This window comes from Eretmochelys imbricata, chromosome 13 (genome assembly GCF_965152235.1).
Source record: "Eretmochelys imbricata isolate rEreImb1 chromosome 13, rEreImb1.hap1, whole genome shotgun sequence".
In the NCBI taxonomy this organism is placed as follows: domain Eukaryota; kingdom Metazoa; phylum Chordata; order Testudines; family Cheloniidae; genus Eretmochelys; species Eretmochelys imbricata.
The window spans coordinates 2,431,323-2,446,766 of record NC_135584.1 but is presented as its reverse complement, the minus strand read 5'-3'; the positions used below and the strand labels follow the sequence as shown (position 1 = coordinate 2,446,766).

General features: G+C 49.4%; 1 protein-coding gene across 2 annotated transcripts in view; it reads left to right on the top strand.

The window, feature by feature from the left end:
- Positions 1 to 9,347: 9,347 nt before the first annotated feature.
- HCK (HCK proto-oncogene, Src family tyrosine kinase) overlaps positions 9,348 to 15,444 on the top strand; it is a 31,422-nt gene continuing 25,325 nt past the window's right edge. The window contains exon 1 of one of the 2 annotated variants that reach the window (XM_077831850.1): positions 9,348 to 9,693. The gene's annotated coding sequence lies outside the window, so the exon portion shown is untranslated. The remainder of the gene's footprint in view (positions 9,694 to 15,444) is intronic. The other variant, XM_077831846.1, reaches the window with a different exon arrangement.

Below are 15,444 nucleotides of genomic sequence, written 5' to 3'. Positions count from 1 at the left end.
CATGGGGCCTGGGCACTCCTTCCCCCCAACTGCCCTGCTGGGATCTGCACAGCCTGACCTGACAGAATTACACCCGCTGAGAGACAGCCCAGGCCCCGAGGGGGCGAGAGAGCAGAGCATTTGCTCCGTGAGGAGGAGCAAAGGAGCAGTTTTTGCACGGCAGTCTGCAGGTAAGCCACAAACGGGACAGGCGATGAGAGAGCAGCATATCCTGGCACGGACCATGGCCATACCCTCGCACTCCCTTGCACTCTGCCTGCCTGGGGCCGGGCCTGGTCCCTTGTGTCAGGGCATCGGCTCAATGGCAGGAGTGACGTCGGCGATGCCAGTTCAGGGGTGGGCTGGGGGAAGGGCTTGCTGCTCAGGTTCTTCCTTTCAATAGTTGCCGCGCTGAAGGCTTCCAGGTTAACAAGCCCTCAGCTGGTGGGACAGAGCCCACCCACAGGGCCCTGCCTGCACAGGGCCAGCAGCCCACAGCCACAGCAGTAAATGGCATCCAAAGCAAATATTCCTGTCCCAGGCCATCTGGGGAGATGGGCATGGTCTGCACTAGGGGTGGAAGCCCTGATGCTGGGGCTTCTCTTCTCTGCCATGAGAGAGGAGTTGGTTTGTCCCTCGAGAGAGAATCTGCCAGGATAGCGACCCAGCTGTAGCAGCCTCAAGCCGGCAGGTTGAAATGGTGCATACTTGCCGCCTGCTGAACTCCTGGAGCCTAGCCAGAGGCCTGGTTGCAGGGAGCCCACAGACCTGGTGCTGGGAGGCAGTGCTGTGCAGCCCCTTGCCGTGTGGGCAGTTAGCTGTGTGCTAACCACGCTCTCCCTTTCCAAGGAACCCAGCAGCATGAGAGAGCATGGGGTTGGGGTGGGGGGAAATGCAAAGATGGGCTCAAGCAGCAAAGTCCAGAGCAAGTTTTTGAACAGTCCCTTCCCGAGCTCTGGTTCTCGTCCCACAGCATCTGCTCTCCCGCTCTGCCAGTGCAGGGCTTAATCTGTCGACCTGAACTCTGACTGCCTTGGCAGGATGACTCCTGGGTGTCTGAATCCAGGAGTCATTCAGGAGAGAAATGTGGCTATTCCAATAAGCTGCTGTGGCTTCTGTTGTTAATGCTTCAGAAAGCCGCTTGAGGGCACTGTTCCCTCTCTTGGCTTGTCTGCACAAGAGCATTGCACGGGCATCATCTGAATGGATCGCTAAAGGAATAGTTACACCAGTGTCAAAGGCTGTGGGCATGTTTGTATTGTGGTGTGGGAGTGAAGTAATTTGTTATACCTCCATCTCTTACAAGCAGGCTGAACTAAACATAAAAAAGACGCTTACAAGAAGTGGAAGGTTGGACATATGACCAGGGAAGAGTATAAAAATATTGCTCGGGCATGTAGGAATGAAATCAGGAGGGCCAAATCGCACCTGGAGCTGCAGCTAGCAAGAGATGTCAAGAGTAACAAGAAGGGTTTCTTCAGGTATGTTGGCAACAAGAGGAAAGCCAAGGAAAGTGTGGGCCCCTTACTGAATGAGGGAGGCAACCTAGTGACAGAGGATGTGGAAAAAGCTAATGTACTCAATGCTTTTTTTACCTCTGTCTTCACTAACAAGGTCAGCTCCCAGACTGCTGCGCTGGGCATCACAACATGGGGAATAGATGGCCAGCCCTCTGTGGAGAAAGAGGTGGTTAGGGACTATTTAGAAAAGCTGGACGTGCACAAGTCCATGGGGCCGGACGAGTTGCATCCGAGAGTGCTGAAGGAATTGGCGGCTGTGATTGCAGAGCCATTGGCCATTATCTTTGAAAACTCGTGGCGAACCGGGGAAGTCCCGGATGACTGGAAAAAGGCTAATGTAGTGCCAATCTTTAAAAAAGGGAAGAAGGAGGATCCTGGGAACTACAGGCCAGTCAGCCTCACCTCAGTCCCTGGAAAAATCATGGAGCAGGTCCTCAAAGAATCAATCCTGATGCACTTGCATGAGAGGAAAGTGATCAGGAACAGCCAGCATGGATTCACCAAGGGAAGGTCATGCCTGACTAATCTAATCGCCTTTTATGATGAGATTACTGGTTCTGTGGATGAAGGGAAAGCAGTGGATGTATTGTTTCTTGACTTTAGCAAAGCTTTTGACACGGTCTCCCACAGTATTCTTGTCAGCAAGTTAAGGAAGTATGGGCTGGATGAATGCACTATAAGGTGGGTAGAAAGCTGGCTAGATTGTCGGGCTCAACGGGTAGTGATCAATGGCTCCATGTCTAGTTGGCAGCCGGTATCAAGTGGAGTGCCCCAAGGGTCGGTCCTGGGGCCGGTTTTGTTCAATATCTTCATAAATGATCTGGAGGATGGTGTGGATTGCACTCTCAGCAAATTTGCGGATGATACTAAACTGGGAGGAGTGGTAGATACGCTGGAGGGGAGGGATAGGATACAGAAGGACCTAGACAAATTGGAGGATTGGGCCAAAAGAAATCTGATGAGGTTCAATAAGGATAAGTGCAGCACTTAGGACGGAAGAATCCAATGCACCGCTACAGACTAGGGACCGAATGGCTAGGCAGCAGTTCTGCGGAAAAGGACCTAGGGGTGACAGTGGACGAGAAGCTGGATATGAGTCAGCAGTGTGCCCTTGTTGCCAAGAAGGCCAATGGCATTTTGGGATGTATAAGTAGGGGCATAGCGAGCAGATCGAAGGACGTGATCATTCCCCTCTATTCAACATTGGTGAGGCCTCATCTGGAGTACTGTGTCCAGTTTTGGGCCCCACACTACAAGAAGGATGTGGATAAATTGGAGAGAGTCCAGCGAAGGGCAACAAAAATGATTAGGGGTCTAGAACACATGACTTATGAGGAGAGGCTGAGGGAGCTGGGATTGTTTAGCCTGCAGAAGAGAAGAATGAGGGGGGATTTGATAGCTGCTTTCAACTACCTGAAAGGGGGTTCCAAAGAGGATGGCTCTAGACTGTTCTCAATGGTAGCAGTTGACAGAACGAGGAGTAATGGTCTCAAGTTGCAGTGGGGGAGGTTTAGATTGGATATTAGGAAAAACTTTTTCACTAAGAGGGTGGTGGAACACTGGAATGCGTTACCTAGGGAGGTGGTAGAATCTCCTTCCTTAGAGGTTTTTAAGGTCAGGCTTGACAAAGCCCTGGCTGGGATGATTTAACTGGGAATTGGTCCTGCTTCGAGCAGGGGGTTGGACTAGATGACCTTCAGGGGTCCCTTCCAACCCTGATATTCTATGATTCTATGATGCTAAACCACAATAAGCCACTCATAGGCTTGTCCCCGGGGACTTTGGTGTTGGTGTAACTCCATTGATTTAAATTAACACCTAGTTCTACCCCTTAGCTATCATGGAGACAAGTTCTCAGCCAGCCACCCTCCCACACACCCCGTTTTTGGATTGGCAAGTGTCCCTTTGTGGGCTGGCCTGGCCGCTCGAGGGCTGCATGCTGAGCAGCCATGGGGAAGACCTGGATAGCCAGCCTTGGGACCCACGGCCTACACATGCTCTGAGTGCCCTATGTCACTCCAGAGTGGTCCTAGCTGGCCAGCGCCCAGTGCAATGTGGGTGAGTTCTGGAGGGAGCCTCAGCCAAAGGGAGGGTCTCTGTAACATGGGGCCTTTGAGGTGGTGGTGGGGGAAGTAAAGGGGATTCTCCCATGTGAGTGAGTAACTTTCCAGTGCTGGAGCCAACACTCCAGTAACAGCTCTCATTACTCATGGTCAGTGTGCGGTGAAGACACTTTCCCATTTCACCCCAAAGCACATGGAGGGTGGCAGGGATAGAATCATAGGACTGGAAGGGACCTCAAGAGGTCATCTAGTCCAGTCCCCTGCACTCATGGCAGGACTAAGTATTATCTAGACCATCCCTGACAGGTGTTTGTCCAGCCTGCTCTTAAAAATCCCCAATGATGGAGATTCCACAACCTCCCTAGGCAATTTATTCCAGTGCTTAACCACCCTTATGTCCAACCTAAACCTCCCTTGCTGCAATTTAAGCCCATTGCTTTTTGTCCTAGCCTCAGAGGTTAAGAAGAACAATTTTTCTCCCTCCTCCTTGTAAAAACCTTTTATGTATTTGAAAATTGTTATCATGTCCACACTCAGTCGTCTATTTTCCAGACTAAACAAACCCAGTTTTTTCAATCTTCCTTCATAGGTCATGTTTTCTAGACCTTGAATCATTTTTGTTGCTCTTCTCTGGACTTTCTTCAATTTGTCCACATCTTTCCTGAAATGTGGCACCCAGAACTGGACACAATACTCCAGTTGAGGCCTAATCAGCGCAGAGTAGAGCGGAAGAATTACTTCTCGTGTCTTGCTTATAACACTCCTGCTCATACATCTCAGAATGACATTCATTTTTTTTGCAACAGCGTTACACTGTTGACTCATATTTAGCTTGTGATCCACTATGACTCCCAGATCCCTTTCTACAGTATTCCTTCCTAGGCAGTCATTTCCCATTTCGTATGTGTGCAACTGGTTGTTTCTTCCGAAGTGGAGTACTTTGCATTTGTCCTTATTTAATTTCATCCTGTTGACTTCAGACCATTTCTCCAGTTTGTCCAGTTCATTTTGAATTTTAATCCTATCCTCCAAAGCACTTGCAACCCCTCCCAGCTTGGTAACGTCTGCAAACTTTATAAGTGTTCTCTGTATGCCATTATCGAAATCATTGATGAAGATATTGAACAGAACCGGACCCAGAACTGATCCCTGCAGGACCCCACTTGTTATGCCCTTCCAGCATGACTGTGAACCACTGATAACTACTCTCTGGGAACGATTTTCCAACCAGTTTTGTACCCACCTTATACTAGCTCTATCTAGGTTGCATTTCCCTACTTTGTTTAAGAGAAGGTCATGCAAGACAGTATCAAAAGCTTTACTAAAGTTAAGATAGACCACGTCTCCTGCTATCCACCATCCACAAGGCTTGTTACCCTGTCAAAGAAAGTGATCAGGTTGTCAGGGATAGCGGTTTCTGCTGCTCTGGGCCTGGTGGGAATGAGGGACTCTACTGATCTGAAATGAGTTATTGCTGTGCCAGAGGGACCCTCCCACTCAAGGTAACAAGTCAGGGGGGTAAGCAGCTGGCCATCTCCTCTCCCCCCAGCTGAGGTCTTCGATGGTGGCTGATAAGCAAAGAGCTCATTACATCAGAGCCAAGATGTGGAGCAATTTGCATTTCACAAAAGGAAGTTCCCACCCTGCAAATGAACTTCCTTCTCAGCAAAGAGCCAGAGCTGTCACCCAGTTGCAGAGGGGTTTCTCACACCAGGCCCTACATCTGCTCCTGCTTCCACTGAATTCAGTGGCAAAAGCTCCTCTGGGAACAGGGTTGGGCACTTCATCAGCAGAGCTCACTCACTCTTGGCCAATGGAATCTGTGTGAGGCAGCATGGTCCAGTGGTTGGATCTGGGAGGTTGGGCCCAAGCAGCTGTCAGCATTTCCAGCACAGCGTGGGCTCCGCGGTGGGATAGACCACACCATGGCTAAAACGCCTGGGGCCTATACGCTCACACTCCCACTGTTGGGGCTCCCCTGGCACTAGTGCGCGGCTGGGAAACTTTCAGCCCAAGCTCCATGCAGCCCTGGCGTGACCCTGCAGTTCTCCCACGCTTTGGGTGTGGAGTGGGGCTGCTGGTTATCCCTGGCTCTCTCACCCCTCGGACCAGCCTCCTGGTAGCTCTTGCGCCCTGCTTCCACGCGTGAGCAAAGGGAAACTAGGGCAACTGCAATCAGCCATGGGCCATTCTGCTTCCCCTTCCTCCCCCTCTCCTACAACAGAGCCAGCACATCACAGCTGCCTCCCCCAAGTTACGCTCCAGTTTGCAAGTGCAATGTTCACTCACACTGCAGCTGACCAGGATGTGGTCTGTTTGGTGTTATTGGCTGTGCATCTTGCTGGAGCACCTTGAGGCCCCCGTCAGGGATCGGGGCCCCACTGGACCAGGTGCTGGACACACACGTAACAAAAATGTGGGCCTTGCTGCAAGGAGCTTCCAATCGGCATCTCTGTCCCTTTGTGCCTTTAGCTGCTTTAGTTCTTACAGTCCTGCCTGTCAGTGCACAGAGCCCTGCCCCAGGGTGTGGGGTTCCCCTGGCCAGGTGAACACGGGAGGGGCATCCATGTTTCAGCTCTCCTGTTTGCACCATTTCCTCCAGCAGCCCAAGGGGTTAATGTGGAGCATGGCTCAGACAGTTCCCTTTTCTAATCTTGGTGCATTTACAAAAACCATGTGTGAGAATAACAGGAAAATTGTCTCCCTAGCTGCCCCAGCACCCACAGCCTGGAGCTCAGCATGGCAGAGGGGAAATCTTTGATGTTGACTTGGTCCCTTCTTTGCCACTGTGCTAAAAGTCCCTGGCTTGCCCCTGCCTGTTCGCTGGAGACCAGTTCTGTTACCAACATCCAGGGCAGGAAGAGATGGCTGGGCTAGTCTAAGAACTCCTACAGCTGCAGTTAACTGGCCTAATTCCAACTCACTCAAACACTGTAAAGCTGAAAATATGACTTGAGCGTGGCTGCTCTTGGGTTCATGTCCCACACAGGAGAGAGTTTAGCGACAAGGCGGAGTGGGGGTAGAGAGAGAAATCCTAATGAAAGCAAAAGCCAGCTCCCAGACCATACACCAGGAACCCCGTGAAGCAGTCTAGGTTAGATGGGCTTCTCTCTCCCTCAGACAGAGCTCAGCCTGTCTAGCAGCTAGGAGATAGGGTTGTTTTTATTGGAATCATGGTTGGAAACATAAAAACACATGGGTTTAAATTACAAGGTGAAGAAAGGATTTGTAAATACACAGGAACCTTAAAAAGCTCCCGAGGAGGTTGCTGACCCACCGAGGGTCACCCATTCCCTGAACAGCATCATATTAGCTCTCAGTGGGTCAGATCAGTGACACAATCATAACGGTCCAAATAATCTGAAGAAGTGGGGTTTTTTTGCATCTGAAGAAGTGGGGTTTTTACCCACAAAAGCTTATGCCCAAATAAATCTGTTAGTCTCTAAGGTGCCACCGGACTCCTCGTTGTTTTTGTGGCTACAGACTAACACAGCTGCCCCTGATACTCGGTCCAAATAATCGTGCACCTAGGAAAGATGTGCCCAGCGTGTCTGCCCTGGGCAAATGTGGACACTGGAGCCCTGAAAGCCTCTTAGCCCCACTTTCCCTGTGGACTGCTGGATGAGCCTGCAGCTTTGTGCTCCTGTTGAGTGCTAACAGTCAGCGATTTGGGTCACCAGCAAGGCACAGGAACATACAAGGAAACGCCTGCTGGCATCTAGTTATTTATTTAAAACAAAAAAGAAATATGCAAATTTATATGCAAATGAGGTGTCATTCTCAGGACTCCTAGGAAGCTTCCAGTAAAGCCCTCAGCATCATGACTTTGAGCAAGCCCCAGTCTAAAATAAGTGTGTGTCCCTCCCTACTTCTCTGTCCTGGAGGTTGTGCTCTCACTTCTGGCTTCTGCAAATTGTATTACACTAGAGCTGCTCCACACCCCCGGCCAGCGTCCCACACACTAGACCAGTGACACTCAGACCTCAATGGCTCAGGAGCCAAATTAGTGATCAACAGTACCCAAAAGAGCCACAGGAGTGTGAATTCATTATTTCATTTACTCTCTCTCTCTCTCTATATATATATATATTCTCACAGCAAAATGGCTGACCAAGTATTATTTTATCAGCTACAACTGATTAATAACATAGTAGAAGCACCCTGATTGGTTAATAATTAAATCAGTCACTGGTTTAAGATCATGTGTGGCAAAGCGCTGCAGCAGACACGTTCAAGAGCCACTTGTGGATTGCAGCCTCAGGCTGAGTATGGCTGCACCAGACCGTGCTGCCTCCCTGGGCAGAGGGTTCCGATTCTGGTTTTACTGCTAAAAGATCATCTTCCTTCTGCATGACGCCGCAGACGGTGCTGCCGAAGGGCACAGACATAGATTGTCAGCAGCTCAGGCTGCAAACAAGCTGCTTCTGGCTCCAAGTGTTTGAGCACCCAGCCTGGCATGGTTCTAGCTTTCTAAAGCCTAGACATGAAAATTGCCTTCAGAGCAAGAAGCCAAGAGATGGGAATGGAGTGAGAAGCTTGGTCGTTTGACTGGCTGGGAAGCGTGCCAGTACCAAAGAAAACCAAAACCAAGAGAGGCCCACTGGCCCTAGCAATAGGCAGAGGGGAAATGACCCTTTCTGACTTGCAGCTTCCTACTCTGCTGAACTCAGATACCCTCCTCCAGTGGCTGCCCCTCCTACCACTTCCTCGTCAGCTGCTGCCTCCATGGCACTGAGTTAGCCACCTGCTCTGAGATGCTGCCCCTTCAGGTTTTACTCAAGGTAACTCAGAATGAAGGTCCTTTATCCATCAAATTACGCTTCCTGGTGAAAAACCACACTCGCAAGGCCACCAGGATATTCTGAGAGGGGTCTTCCCGCCAGCGGGATCCTGACCTTGCCCATTCCCTGCAGACCGAGCAGGTTGCTACTCAGCAGTCTGAAAGGAAGAGTGAGGAATTCAGATGGGAGAGAGGTGGCCCGTCAGAATTTTCTGCCTGTTGTTCTAAGGAAGGGAATGAGGATGGAGAACGCTGGCAATGGGCAAACACTTCCCAGATCTGCTGCCTGCTAACAAGGAGGAGGAAGGAGGTGCTGAGAGTTCATTAAGGGCCTGATCCAGTCTGGCTCTCATGGAGCAGCTCCAATACTGCTACGGGAAATGCTCCTTAGCCATTTCCAAGCAGGGAGCAGATCCTAAGGAGGCACAGACTAGGATGGGAAGCCATTTCAGGAGACAGCGCCTCATGGCAGTGACACCATCAGAACTTCTGAACTTTCTCCTGCCGACTCTCTGAATGTTATAAGGACTGACAAATGCTGATCTGGACCACTTTTTCCAGGTCCAGCCCTTCACCCCTGTGCTGGTACGGCAGCCCCAAGTCTGAGCATCTCTACTCACCTTACCTTTAACCAGGGGAACTGTGGAACTGGTCCCTGTGGATACTGGTGAAGGAAGGCTCCAACCACGGTTTGCTATGTAAATATCAGACAGAGAAGAAAAACAGCCAAAACCCTCCACCCCAAGCCCCCAGCACCTGAGCAACATCTGGGCTGTATGGCCTAATGCAGGCGTCATGGCTTGGAGAGCAGGGAGGGGAAGTTGAGGGGTATTTCCTCTTTTCTCCTCCCCAGAGACTGAGAGCTAGTTCGTGCTTTAGACGAGTGACCTCCCCTTGTCCCCACCTCTTCCACCCCTGTGACTGCCCCAGTGATGAGAAGGGTGCCAGCTGGGCATTCCAGTGCAGCTAAGCAAGAAAAAACAGTCTATGAGCAGTTCCTGTGGCATTTCTGTCCGTTTCAGGACATCCTCCGCAGGGTTGCGTGCTTCTCTTGTTGCTCTTCTGATTCCTTCACCCAGACTCTCTGCGCTCTGCCTCGCCAGGGGATGGGGAGCCACGGGGGCGCAAATTAACAGATGGAAAGGAATATTTTTATGTCCTGTGATTAAAAAGTGAATATTGTGCCCTAAGTCTGCCGGGGACCTCGTCAACCCGCTAGGAGTCTGCTAAAATCCCAGAACATGGCCTAGCAGCTTCACCTAACCTCTGGAGGAAGCTTGACCACAAAACACTGGATTGTACTAATAATACTTAGCACCTGCCATCAGAGGATCTCAGAGCACTTTCTAAGGTGAGTAATATCATTATCCCCATCTTACTGAAGCCAAGGTACCGGAGTGAAACGACGGGGCTGAGCCTCCACAGAGAGTCACTAACAGAACAGAGGCCAGTGCCCTGTTCGCAGACCCAGCAGGGCATAGATGCTGGAGCTGGCAAAGACAGGTCAGGGAATTCATTGACCTATCCATGCAGGATGCAGCCCCCCTGTTAGAGGATGCATGGGATATTAAATTCATGCTGCCCTTGATTTGAGGGCAAGCCCAGACTAGCTTATGAAACTTGATCTGATCTGAGGTCCTTTCATAAAACTGGGATTCTTTAGACAAAGTTTACTTCCATTTAATATGTAAATCAACTATCATGTTATTCATATTACAGTGTACTTGCTAGTGTATATGTGTGCCTCTTCTGGAGAGAATCACAACTGCTCAGTTGTGTGTCATATCACCTATAGTGCTAATGGAGCGTCTTCTGTGGCTAAGGTAGCAGGGATCTGTGATGCTGGAGCAGAAGCAGCTGAGTTCTTTCCATATCACTGCTGTGATACTCCAAAGGGTTGGGGTGTGCAGTACAGTGACAGCTGTGAAGTCCCAGCTGGCAACAGCGGGGATACAATGTGCAGTGAGATAAAGAAAGTTGGTAGGTGGGCCTGGACCCAGCTTCTGGGATGGAGAGAAATCAATCATTGCACTTACCGTCTGGTGTCATTCTCCCTTTGGGGATTTTATTCCTCACCATCTCTTCCTATTATCTCTGCCCATTCATAATTCACCCCCTCTCCTCTCATGAACCAGGTTTATCCCCTGGACCCACTGGGAGGAAGGAGGTGAGGCTGGGGATTTATACACTACAGGATCCAAACCAGCACATTGCAACATGTCTGATGTGTCACAAATACCTGACCCCAATTTGTGTGGCTAATTACCAGTTAGAAATACATGGAGGAGTCTGGAAATAGCAATGGGATGTCAGCTACACATGTTTGTATAACAAAGCCCAGAACTGCGTGTGATTTATATAGACCCTGATCGTAAAAAGGGGAGTGTGTGGTGGTCTTCAAAGGCTCAGGATGCTGGAATGCCACAACTCCAATGTCTATATTAGATCTCACACACACACAAATTAAGCTTGCAAAGTCAAGCCCTCAAAATTTAGGAAATGCCAGAATTAAGGATGCCAGTGCAACCTTAATTTGCGCCCCCCTTGTGCGTATGCAATACAATACAGTCTTTAATTATATGATGACATGCTATTTTTTTCTACAGGCCCTCTGCTTCCTTCAGTGCCCAGGCCAGTTAATGAGCAACAGTTCAAAATTTTATTTTATTGTCATTGTTCAGTGTGTGCTCCAGCCCTTGTCTACCACACCCTATTCAAACCCTGCTCTGAAGATGGAATTATTAATTTCCTCATAGACCTTTTCTATGGTGCTCATCACTATAGTGTGTGAGTGCTTCACAAATACCAGTTTATTGTCACATGAGATGAAGGGGTGGTGTGACCCCCCTTTTTCCAGATGGAGAACTGAGGCACAGAGAGATTGTGAAAAGTTTCCACTAATTTTGGATGCCCAAATTCAAAGGCCTCGGATCTGATTTTGCGGCGTATTTAGCATTGCAGAGCACTGGGTATGTTCAAAGCCCAGCTCCCATTGACTTCAGTGCAGCTGTGAGTGCTCAGCACTTTTGCAAATCACACGCCAGGGTCTCAAGTGGTGCACCGAGAAAATCAGGAACACACAATTAGTGACCGCCTGGGAAATTCTTGGTTTAAGTAAGCATCACAGTTTCAGGATAACTCCATTCCCCTTCTGCAGTCCCTTGAGAGCACCCATTTAAAGGTTTCTGTTTCCCATCCATCACTTCTCTTGGGCAGAGACCCACGTCTCTCTCTCCCTTCTGGCTAAAGATTTTAAGGCTGCACAGCTCCCTGCCTTCACTGTGCTATCCCCAGCAAGCCAGGCTGCCCAAACAGGCCCGTGTCAGTGCTTCGCTTTCTCTCTGAGGGCTATGAATGAAGTCACAGCTGTCACTGTGCTGCATACCACGATCATTTAGAGCTTTACAGAAATTATGGGGAGAAAACTCAGCTGCTTCTGCTCCAGCATCACAGATTCCTGCTCCCTTAGCCACAGAAGACTCTCCATTAGCACTATAGGTGATATGACATGCAGCTGAGCAGTGGTGATTCTTTCCAGAAGAGCCAAGTGGCACACACATACCCTAGTCAGTGCATTGTAATTTGAATAACATGATAATAGATTTACATATTAAATTCAAGTGCCCCAGTGAACTGCCTGCAGTTATGTCACCACACAGCTCCTTCTAGGCAAGCACAATTATTATTACGATAAAAGTGTTACAGAGAAAACACATTAAACAATAAAAGAATCTACATGCATGCTAAAAATCTTACCAGAGGTCACCCATCAGTCTTATGGGGCACTAGTAGGTAAAATCCTTCCAACCCTTCTCCAAGGATTGGAACTCCCTTTAGACAGAAGGTTCTGTCCATTTGCTGGGTCAGAAAGCAGGCCATGAGCCAGTTTACACGCAGGCTATTTATCCAAAAGTCATTTCTTTGTCTAGTGGTGTCTGGAGAATCCAGTTTGAACTAGTATATGCAAGCATCCCCAAGAAGCAGTCCCTGGTGTGTGTGTGTGGGTGGGGGGGTTACAACCTGGCTGATTTGCCTTAGTCACCACCCACAGTGCTTAGTTCCTGAGGAGCTGTGGCAGCCCGTCCCCATGGAGAAGAACACAACTGGCCATCATCCATTCGCTTAAAACAATGGACCCCAAAGATACTGCAGGAAGTTGTTCTGTCACCCAGAATCACATAGCAACTCTGGGGCAGAGTCGGGGATAAAATCCAGTTCTCCAAGGCAGCAGTCATCTGCCTTAGCCATGAGACCAGCCTTTCCCTTCCTTCAAACCCCTGCCTCATTCACTGCACTGCCCTGATTAAACCCTGAAGCAGGTTCGTGTTGTGCACCACATGAGACAGTGGTTCTGTCAAAAAATAGGATGTGATCATGTAATTAAAGGCTGTATCGTCATGCAGATACTTCAGCCCCGTGTGTGTAAGGTTGCATGGGCAACCTGAATTCCAGCATTTCCTTACTTGTGAGTGCTTGACTTTGGCACCTTAATACTGTTCTTTTAACAGAGTTACCAGGAGTAATGTCGTAGATTTCTAATAGCAAAGCAAAAAAAAAAAAAAAACAAACAACCAAACAAACAAAACCAAACCAAACCACTTCAGAAATTCCATCATGTAGCATCATAACGACACCAGCCTGGATCATTGGGAGGGTTGGAACCTTTAGCTCCAGCCACTCAGACCTCTGCCCCTTGATGTAATGGAGCAACCGTTAGCAGTAGTAGGCTGTATCCTCTAGGTGGACCAGCACTAGAGGTGAATAAGCCACAAACTTTGCCAGGGGGTTTTCACAGATATTTGCTGACAGCCGAGGAATGGACTCTGGAATCTTGGGCTCCATTCCAGGTTCTGGAGCTGATTGTGCTCACGTGCACACAGATGCTTCTGTCCATTCCCCCAGGCTTGATCCCTTCTGCCTCATCCCTCCAACATGTGTCTCTCCCAAACCTGTGTCTTCTCCCGGGCTTAGGCTTCTCATCCAAGTCTCTTTGCCCAGCAAGTCCCGACCCAGTTCACCCCTCCTGGTTCCTTGTCCAACCCATCTCTCCCCTCCCAGCCCCATCTCCCAGTCCTAGTCTCCCCCCCAGACTCCTCACCCAAGCTCAGTCTCCGCCCTCCCTCCCTGGCTCTTTGCTCCAGTCTCCCCATTCCATGACTCCTTGTCTGAGCCTCAGCCCCAGCTCTCTCCCCTGACCCACAACTCCTTGTCAGATCTGCCTCCTGCGGCCTGCCCCATTCCCCCTGTACTAGTTCCTGGTCCTAGTCTTCTTGTCCAGCCAGTCCCAGTTTCCCCCACCCTCCAGCTCCTTCTCCTTCTCCAAGGTCAGTGTATCCCCTCCCATACAACTCGATCCCAGTCTCCCACCTTTCCCTCACTGGCTCCAAGTCCCCAGCACCCAACCTCCTGGCCCAACCAGTTGCACCTTCCCCACTGGAGTCCCCATCCCAGTCTCTTTACTCAGCTAGTACGAGCCTTCCAACCCACCCCTGGCTCCCAGCCCCACCCTTTTTGCTCAGCTTTCGTCCCAATTTCTCTCCCCCTTCCAGTCCCAGTCTCCCCAGACTCCACATCCCAATCCACTCCTTTCCCTCCCTGTAGTAGTCTGGTTTTTGTCCCCTCTGCATTCGAATCAGACAGTTTCCTCTCTATGCTGCCTGGGCGCCTTCAGTGTGGTTACTGAGAGCACGGAGGAGACACGTTCCCTGCTCTGAGTACTGGTGCCCAGCCCTGCCCCAGCAGGCAGCAGCCATTACAGGGAAAGACCAGCTTCTCCCCTGTTGCCCTGGGCTCTAGAAACCATGTTCTGTGGGGATAGTGCATACACAGTCTGGTCACCCCGGGAGCTGTGAGAGGATGGCGTGTGCTCAGTGAGGATGGACTCTTCCAAGCTTTTAGTTGCTAAAACTGAAGACGGCTTTACCAAGCATGTACAAACTGCAGTTTTTCCAAGGCTTATAGCTTGGCCAAATTTGGGCAGATTTTCATGGGGATGGTAAAAGGGACATCCCTGACACAAAATCTACCCCTGCCAAATTTCAAGTCCCTGCTCCAATGCATGGAGGTGCGAGGGCCGTTCAAAGAAAAACTCACCAGAATTTTTTAACAAGCATTTTCCCCTTAGCCAGCCTCATTCTCAGAAATGGCCAAACTGTTTTGGCAGAAATTTAAAAAAAAAAAAAAAAAAAGAGTCGGACATCCAGAATGGAAAATTTCAGCCTGGCCAGTTAAAGTTTGGCAAAGTTGTAAGCAACTGAAAACAGGGTTTTGTAGTGGGAAGTGTCAGGCAGCCTTATAATAGGCAGTGCTATCAGCTGCTGCTAAGAACCCCAAAGAGAGAGAGCTTTCAGAGTAGCAGCCGTGTTAGTCTGTATTTGCAAAAAGAAAAGGAGGACTTGTGGCACCTTAGAGACTAACCAATTTATTTGAGCTGTTAACAGAGAGCTGTTACACTTAGAGAGGCAGGGGGCTTGTCTCTTTCACTAAAAGTTCATCCAATAAAAGACATTACCTCACCCAACTTGTCTCGCTTGTATTTAGAGAGACAGAAATGGAGAGAGCAAAAGAGATGGTTAGGGAGAGATGCTGGGGTTCTCAGAGACATAGAATAGCCTGTTTCTGTTCCTTCTTCCTTGCATGTTAATTGCAGTCCAGGTCAGTTCCAATAACTAAAGAAGGAACTTGAAGTGTTGTCATACAACAAGTTCCTTAATTTTGCTCAGAAGAACCAATCTACTGGCAGCCATCATTGTTCTATCTCTAGAAACAGCCCCAGTGAAATGCTGCCGACCTTTGATGTTAAGAAATAATGTTTTTTTCTGATAATGCAAAAGGGGTTTTCATCAAAGTGGACTTTAGGTCAGATTCTGATCTCCGTTGCACTGGTGTAAATCCAGAGTAACTCCATGGACAGTGCACATATTGGGGAGTCTGATGCCCCACTGCCAGAGCAGAATGGTAACATTTTAAATCCACTTTCACAGATATCGGTGACAACACAGGGAGAAAGGCAATGGAGAGTCAAGCCCTGGATGATGGTCTTGCACAAAATGAACACCTTTGCCCAAGACCCTGGTGATAGTGGACTGACACAACAGTTTTG